General features: G+C 42.5%; 1 long non-coding RNA gene across 1 annotated transcript; it reads left to right on the top strand.

Annotated features, from left to right (window-relative positions):
• Positions 1-418: 418 nt before the first annotated feature.
• Positions 419-5,807, top strand: LOC147206857 (uncharacterized). Its single transcript, XR_015100613.1, has 2 exons — positions 419-682; positions 4,865-5,807. It is a non-coding gene; the product is annotated as an uncharacterized LOC147206857 (long non-coding RNA).
• Positions 5,808-8,337: the final 2,530 nt, after the last annotated feature.

Below are 8,337 nucleotides of genomic sequence, written 5' to 3' on the forward strand. Positions count from 1 at the left end.
TGCAAACGTTGACGCGTAACGCACACACGTACGCAGGAAAAAAGATAAGCTTCCAAGAGGGTTTATTTCAGGAGCATGTGGCCCGGAACACACAGCCCTCGTGTCCCCGGCCGGCCTTGTTGTGTCACTGCCAAGCGAGCTGATGGCTTGCAGCCTCTCTTGCTGCTGGCACCAATTCAAAAAGGCCGATAAGCACTTTTTTTTTTTTTTAAATTCCGGAGCGGAAAGCGGGCAATAGGAGGAAAAACAGCTGCCTTCTTTTGCACTAAACAAATGCCGAGTTGGTTCCTCCAAAATAAGAGCTGTTCTGAAAGCGATGCAGCGATATTTTCTTTCGTCCATTTATTCTTGAATATTCTGTTGTTAGCGCACTCGCTGCCCCCCCCCTTTTCCCCTTCAGCTCCCCCCCAATTCACGTTGTCCTTGAAGCGCCGCCATCTTCCCTCCTCCCTCCTCTCCTGCTCCTCTCCCCTCCAGCTCCCTGCCACCTCAGCCACCAGCGTTTGGCTTTTTCCACTCTTGTGGCACATTACTGTAACGCTATTGTGCGACAATTCCCGGCTTCTTTTGGGCTCGCTTAAAAAAAAAAACAACAACAACAACAACAAAACAAAAAAAGGGCAGCAGTGTGTCGGTCAGTTAGGGGGGGGGGGGGACGACGCATCTCCCGCGAAGAGACAAGGTGGGTTTTTTTGAGCTTTTTCTGACTTTAACATTGTCGTGTTCTTGTTTTTATGCGGTTGCGTTTAGCGAGGCTCCGTCGCGTCTTGCTGCGGGCACAAAACGCGCGGCGGCGCGCTACTTGCTGCTCTCCGAGAGGGATTGCAGTGCAAGCTGCCAGTTTTGTTGCTTTGTGATGAGCGCTGATGAAGCTGCTCACGATACACGCAAACATGCGGACGTCCAGTGTGTGTGTGTGCGCGCACGTTGAAGTTGACACGAGGATGAAGCGTCGCTCGCAGGCCGCCGTGTAAGCACATTTAGGCTCCACGTGCACGTCTGTCCAACGTCTCCACATATGAGTGAGTGACTGAGCAGGCGCGCTAGTTAGCGCCGAGCTATTTCAAAGTGCGTTATTTATGAAGGGAGTCGCAACGCATTCGAAACGCCGAGCACAAGCGGGGGCGAGTGTGAAGGAAAAGAAGATGGCGCCGTGTCATTGGGCGTGTGCGTCAAAAGGCTGCTTTTTGAGAGTTTGGCGCAAAACTTTTGGCTCGGCACACAAAAACGCCGTCGGTCGAAACGCGGCCGCTTATCGATCATCGAGCAAGCGCGCAAGTTGGCGGCAATCAGCCCTGCTTTTTGTCCATTTCTCATTTGCGAAATGTGTTGCTGACACTCTTGCTGAATTTTAGGAGACTTAATTTTCTGTTTTGCAAACAATAGAATCAATCATTGTACAAATGATTTGCCAGCGGCTGCCTTCAATGTTACTTTGTGACAGTGATTATCATTTTTTTCTCCCCCCCATACAAGTCATCACTCATCTGCCACTGCTCATTCTTGCATTATGTTGTTCGTACGGCAGACAAAATACAAATAAAAGACCCTTGCAAGATTTAAACGAAAGAAAATTGGGAGCACTTTAAAATCAAGGATGGACTTTGGGTGTCAACAATTAAACGTTTACAGAAAATAACGCAAATTTTTTTTATCAACCCAAATCTTTGTGAGAAGAAAAATCATTTTGCAATCGTGGGCCCCCCCCCCCCATAAAGCTGTACGTTGTATGCCCGTACTCTTTAGTTTGCTGCTGCACCTGATTTGCCCAGATTTTGCTATTCCATTTTTTTTGGGGGGGGGGGGGGGTCGGAAATAAATAAATAAAATTAAACTAATATTAAGCTGGGGCACATAAGTAGTTGCGGTTCACGTAATAAGCTGCGAATTACCGGTGTGATGCAGGGGCAGAAAAAAAACCTAAACAAATTTGTCTGCGCAGTGACTAAAGTGCTGCTTTCTCTTTGAGTGGTTTGCCAACCACGACAACAAATCCACTTCCCATTATTCCATTACACGTGATTTAATCGACATCTAATATTTGGACTTTTGTATTTAAAGAAAAAAAAAAGATTTGAATATGCGCTGCAAAGTTACTCCAGACAAGCCACAGTGTCTTTCTGACAAAATGGCGCTGCTTTTTCAAGATGAAGAAATAACAACGAAACACAAAGTCCAGACTTTTTAAAACGTGGATTTGAAATATCTTAATTGTGTCTTCATTCCTTTTTCAGACTCAACGTTTTCAAGCACAGGTGAAAACGTCTCATCTGAAGGCCTTCGGTAGTGCGATTGTTGCTGACCTTTTTCTCGTGTGCGAGAGTCGTTCTGAACAACAAACCGCGAGTTTGACATCCTCCTCGTGGCGTTTGAGGCAGTTGGTCTGCCCCGTGAGTGGCGCACGTGTCCAAACACAAGCTCTCTATTACGCCCCAGACCTTCGAGGGCGCTCCCCTGCCGAGTCAGGGTGAGGGGTCGCGACCCCCAGGTCAAAAGTGTTACACAGGGAGGCCGAGCGGTCCCATTGAGCGCGCCCGCCGCTGTTTGCTTTAAGAAGGTAAAGATTACGAACACATTAACTAATGCCGATTAGGGGGTGATCCCGGCCGGGGGTCGGAGGTCCCAGGCGGGGAGCGTGTTGCGTCTTATTAACAGGGCCTGACCTTTGACCCCAGCAGCCACTTTTAGAAAACAAGACCGCGACTGACCGCTTTGGGCACAGCGCTTGAAAAGCATGGACAATCGTCGAAGCCAAAATGACAAGTTTGAAGGTTGTGCAAGCGCGCGGCTCTCCAACGGCACAAAATGGTTGACGAGAGACACGATGAGTGAAAACAAAGGCCAAGTTCAAGTTTGTACTTGTTGTTCTGAAGGCTTAATGCAAATTTAGTTTCAGCGAACGCAGCCAAATTGCAGCTTCCGTGCGGTTCAAAGACAAACATTAAAAGCAGAAGGAAAGCTTTTGACTTTATATATGGCACTTGGTATGCCAAGTGCTCTGTGAGTAAAATTGTGTTGGGCTAAATTCTTCATCCCGATTGCTTTGCCACAAGTTCAAAAGCAAAATGTAAATAAATAAAAGGCATTTATTTTGAAGGTTCTGAACGTGCCGCATCTCAACAATGGCACACATGCTGCGATGGGTACAAAATGGCCGGCGAGGCCCGTGCGCGCTAGCGACTGACTGTAGCGCGTGATTCAAAGAGTGGCCCGGTTCCACCTTCTCGTTAACCCTTGATGCACTTCAGCTTCATTAACGACAACCAAAACTGCGGCTGATATGCACCATCTTGAAATAATTCCGGGATTAAGAGCAAAAAAAAGAAATAAAATGAGAAATCTACATTTTAGTGTATTTCAGAAAGCGTGAAGGTTCAGCAAGCACTTGTTTCCATATCCTCAAACCTCCAGCACAAAAATTGCCCACCGGAGACGTGCGCAATATCGACATTTTGCACCACAGGAAAATAAAAATCGTGGCTAACTTCAAGTTGGGTCGCCTTTGCCATTAACCCTTTTCATGCGCTTCTGATTCCTTCACCGCAGCCAAATATGACAACAGTGTTACATCAGACGAACCAAGAGGAAATTCTGGCTGATTAAATTTCTTCCTGGAATGTTTGGCTCCAAGTTTGAAGAGCGACAAAACCAAAGTAAAGCCTCGCTCCGAGAATTCCGCGAGCGCACGGCACCGCACGTCCTAAAATGGGCGCCCGTTCGTTGCTGTGATTAGCACAAAATGGCCGCCGTGAGACAGGCGCAGCATCAACACATCGCGCGATGGGAGCCAAAGCGAAGTCAAATAGTAGCTCGCGATAAATGTGCAACTTTTGGCTCCCGGTTGCCGTGTCTCATTAATTTCATTAAACGGGCCGTGTGTGGTCTGTGGAACCGCCGCAACCCAAGTGGCAGCTTTCGAGCAGTCCAAATATGACAACAATAGTAAATCAGACAATTCATGGGGAGAGCTTGAAGAATTAAATTCTTCCCGGATTGTTTGGCCCAGAGTCAGGAAAAGACCACAGTATGCCTTTGTCATTTCCAAAATAAAAATGAACAATGAGATGAGCAGGAAACACGAGTGTAGATGAGATCAACTTTGACATTTGCAAAACCTCCGTGTGTTTTATTTGCCAAAGCATAATAATTACATTGCTGAGTCTATTCATTATGTTTATAAATTAAAAACGAACATGTATTTTTTTTCTCCTCAGTTATTTGCTAAATAATAATAATTACATTGATCGTTCTTTTATGTTCATAAATTACAAATGATAATAATAATAATAATAATATTATAATATAATAATTATAATATTTAATTATAAATTATAATTATAATTATAATAATATTTTTCTTAGGGTCAATATTAACATCCCCCTCACCCCAAATCAATATATTTACTCTGTGTAGTCTAGATTTATGTCTGTATGATTAAAAAGTTAATTTAAAAAAAACTTTCCATCAGGAAATATGGGGAACAAAATTCATACACAATGAGAATGTAATTTTTCAGCTTAATGTGCAGTCGTGGTAATCGTGTGTGTGTGTGTGTTCTCAGATAGTTTGCTAGAACTTGCTCCAAAGACGAGTTTTTCCCCCACCATCACATTTTTATGATTCAATATTTCTGCTCCAAACAGAGATATCTAAATCCTTAAAAGTACAATCCAACACAATTTGAGTTTGCTTGAAACTCACCATTACTTTTTTTGCCTTTGACCACGATTCTTTACACATAATCACCCGGTGTTAAAAACACAACCGTTTTTTTTTTCCTCGTGCTTTCATGACCCACTTTTGTCAATATGAAAAGCGCAATAACGAAGGCTATGGCATTTTGTTACAATGTTGTCTGGACAGAATCCAAAGTGCAACTCACTTCACTATTTCTTGCCCGGGGGAAGAAAAGCAAAGAGGAGAAGACGGACGAGGAGGAGCAAGAAGCAGCAGCAGCAGCAGAGTTCTGCTGAGGAAGAGCGCGGGAAGAGGCGGCACGGCGCGGACCTGCTGGCGTTTGGACCTCGAGAGTGCGGGTCCACCTCTCCGTAGCGGGCCGTGCCCTCGCTCTAACTTCAACTGGCAACTCGTCAGCAACGAAACCAATCGTCTTGCATTTTTTTGTGTGTCGCCCATCAAAACGACACTACACGTGGTATTGAAAACTGAAGACACATTTCAAGCACAGTGCAGTGAGTGTGATTATTAGCAAGGTGGATTTCTTTTGGATCAGCCGATACGTAGTCATTGCATTTTCAATCGCATTGATATTTTTTCACTTTTAAATTATTGCCACATTTTTGTGGGGGCGCAGCGGAAGACTACCAAATCCTGAGGTGCAGTCGTGTGTCTTATCTTTTGCTATTTAGAAAGCTATTAGAAACAGCTCTCGGTGTGAAGCAATAACACACTACTGCCAATTACAACACATTACATTTTTCAAGCACTACAGTAAATCATCCAACATTTATTTTCTGATCATTTCAATTCAGTGTTAAGGATATCAAATTCAATACAATTCAACGGTATGAATAGAATGGCATAATTAGTCAAATATCACTCACCCCTCCGCCGAGGTCCAACATGCCAATTTTACAGACTACATGTTACATTTGTAGAATATTTTAGTTTTAGGCAGGTTTTATTCCTTCAAAAAAAAAAAATCAATATTTTTGGTGAGCCACTGTAAGAGTTTGTATTTTGTACATTAGCATTGAAAAAAGTGATGTACTGCACACAAGTGAAATAAAAGTTGGATGTAAACGTGTAAAAGCAAATGTAAATACAGTTGCACTTTTTGGTGACATTTTGACTATTTTTGTTGCTGTTGTTGTGGTGGTGCGTACCCTACCTCACCAAACTGACAGCATAGATTGATGAACTCATAAACTATGTTCTAGTCACTGAGAAATCTCACAATACTTGCGGAAAGTGTGTGTGTGTGTGTTTAAGCCCTGGATGGTGGAGGAAAGAGGCTGCGCACACGACGTCTAGGTAGAGGCTAACTTGAGTTGTAGCTAGCTAGCTAGCAGTAAGACTAAATGCTTGCCAGTTCTATTAAAAAATGCATTCAAACTACTTCGAATAGTATAAAATTAGCCACGAGGCGCAGGTGTAATTGGCCGATCTCAAGGCTATTAGGTGATGCCTGCGTGGAAAATTTTAATATCCGGGAGAAATGGTGGTTCAAGTGCCTGCGTTTTGTGAGGCGGGAATTTGTGCGCAATTTTGCTAGCGGCTTGATGTTAATGTCAGGTGGGCCTTTTTAGTGGGAAAAGGCTGCCTAATCACAGGTTTGACATGTGCTGTCATTTTGGGTAATTCCAGTGTCTGCTTCAGCGTTTTAATGATTTTTATTGAAAGGAGACAGAACAAGCTTAGGGTTTTTTTTGCGGCGCAAACTTGGAGCGGAAAGTTTGTGTGTCAGTTGAATTTTAAAATGTAATTATATTATTGACTATAAAATAATAGAATACGTGACACTTTAAGCCCTGAAAAGCAAACATCTTTAGCATGTCCGGGACTGGTTTGTCATGGTGTTTCTTATGCAGAACTTTTGTCACGCACTGCTTAAATGATGGACATTCTTAAGGGCAATTCTGAAATCTTGGCAATGTGGTCGTTTTACACGGTGCATTGGGTGTTACGTTTTTGTTGTTGGGTTTTTTTTTTTTTTTTTTTTTTAAATTCAAGACCATTGCTGACTTAGTTTGCAACAGACACTTGTTAGCACAAAAACTTTCCACAAAACATTGTTGAGGGATAGATTATTGCAGCAGGAGTGTATTTTAGGTAGACGTGTATTATTTTGTTTTGTAAAAAAATGATAAAGGACCCAGGATATTGTTCTCCAATTTATTTATCTACATTTTTGCAAAGGCCATGTTTCTGGGTTAAACTAGGTTTAAGTGTCTTTCTAAAAATGTTACCCAATTCAGATTTTCTGTTAAATAGTGTCGGGATGAGGAATGTCTCTAACCTCTTATTTTAAGAATGTGGCTGTTTTGTTGTTATTGTGATGAAGAATGAATGCATCACAAAGAGAGACTTCTGCAATCAAGGTTCATCCAGAGTGAGACAGTCCCACCCGGCAATATCCTGCGCGCTAGTTGTGCTAACTTCTTTTCATCATCACCTTCATGAAACGAGACGAACGTGGTCTCGGGAGTTCACAACGTGCCGGCTGGCTGGCTGTGGACAAGGAAGCACGAGGCTGACGCTGACTCGGCACTTTTAAGGCCAAGCGGCCTTTCACTCGACGGCGCCGGGTAAGCCTCCCTGCTTGTCTCTTTGCACCGTGAACGCGTCGGAACGTTCGCGTCAGCCATCTTCTGGAATCAAAATGGCACGGCGACCATTTTGTCGCGCCAGTTGCCGCAATGTAGAGTCATGATGTTTACACCTGCTACACTAAAAAAAGTGCCACCGAAATGCTACCTCCTATTTATTTATTATTTTAGCACAGTGTACCAGTACAATAACAACAGTGTTTTAAATGTGTACCTGTACTACATTTATTAGATCTCTATCAGCTTAGTGGTTGGAAAAATGCTAACCTGGTTCGTCAACTGATTTTCAACTTGAGGGGTTATAAAAAGTTGATGACGAAAAAAAAAGTTGTATTGAGCATATGGCGAATTTTTATTGCATTTTTCATATCCTATCTTTTGTTCTAATCTCTTGAATAGTACCTCTCCTATCAATCAATTGATTACCTATTTTGTAAAGCTAGCATGTTGCATTTGTCTATTGAACCGCACTAAATCAATTCCTCGTATCTATATAGCACGGGTGTCAAACTCCAGGCCCGAGGGCCAGATTCGGGCGCACTCCCTCATTTTTTATTAAGACATCAAAATTACACTTCACTTTTAATAATGTTGACATACTGCATTTTCTTTCTTTCTTTATTACAAATTAATTTACTACATTTTTTTTACAATTTCTGTTTAAAATAGAAAAACAGTTGAACATTTTTTTTAACTTGCTTCGAAGTTCAATGCGAGCTATCCATCAATTTGTTGTATATACAGTATGTGATCATCTAAGGCGATCACAAATGTTTATGAGTTCAGTCATGTCAGCTTTCCGAGGGAACACAAATTACGATGTGGCCCGCAACAAAAAATGAGTTTGACACACCCCTGATCTAAAGTATCGTATCAAATCTTTGGGCTCAATGGACTCACTCATCTTCTTATCTTTCGTAATATCTTCGGTATCTCACAGTGCATCCAGAAAAATAATGTTCCCATTTTTCAATCTCACTTTTGCCTTCTTGAATTTGCCACACCAATCGATTGTGCAATCATTTTTTGTCTCTCTTTTTGGTCAAT

This window comes from Hippocampus guttulatus, chromosome 4 (genome assembly GCF_054856545.1).
Source record: "Hippocampus guttulatus isolate MCC_2025c chromosome 4, RoL_Hgut_1.0, whole genome shotgun sequence".
Taxonomy (NCBI): domain Eukaryota; kingdom Metazoa; phylum Chordata; class Actinopteri; order Syngnathiformes; family Syngnathidae; genus Hippocampus; species Hippocampus guttulatus.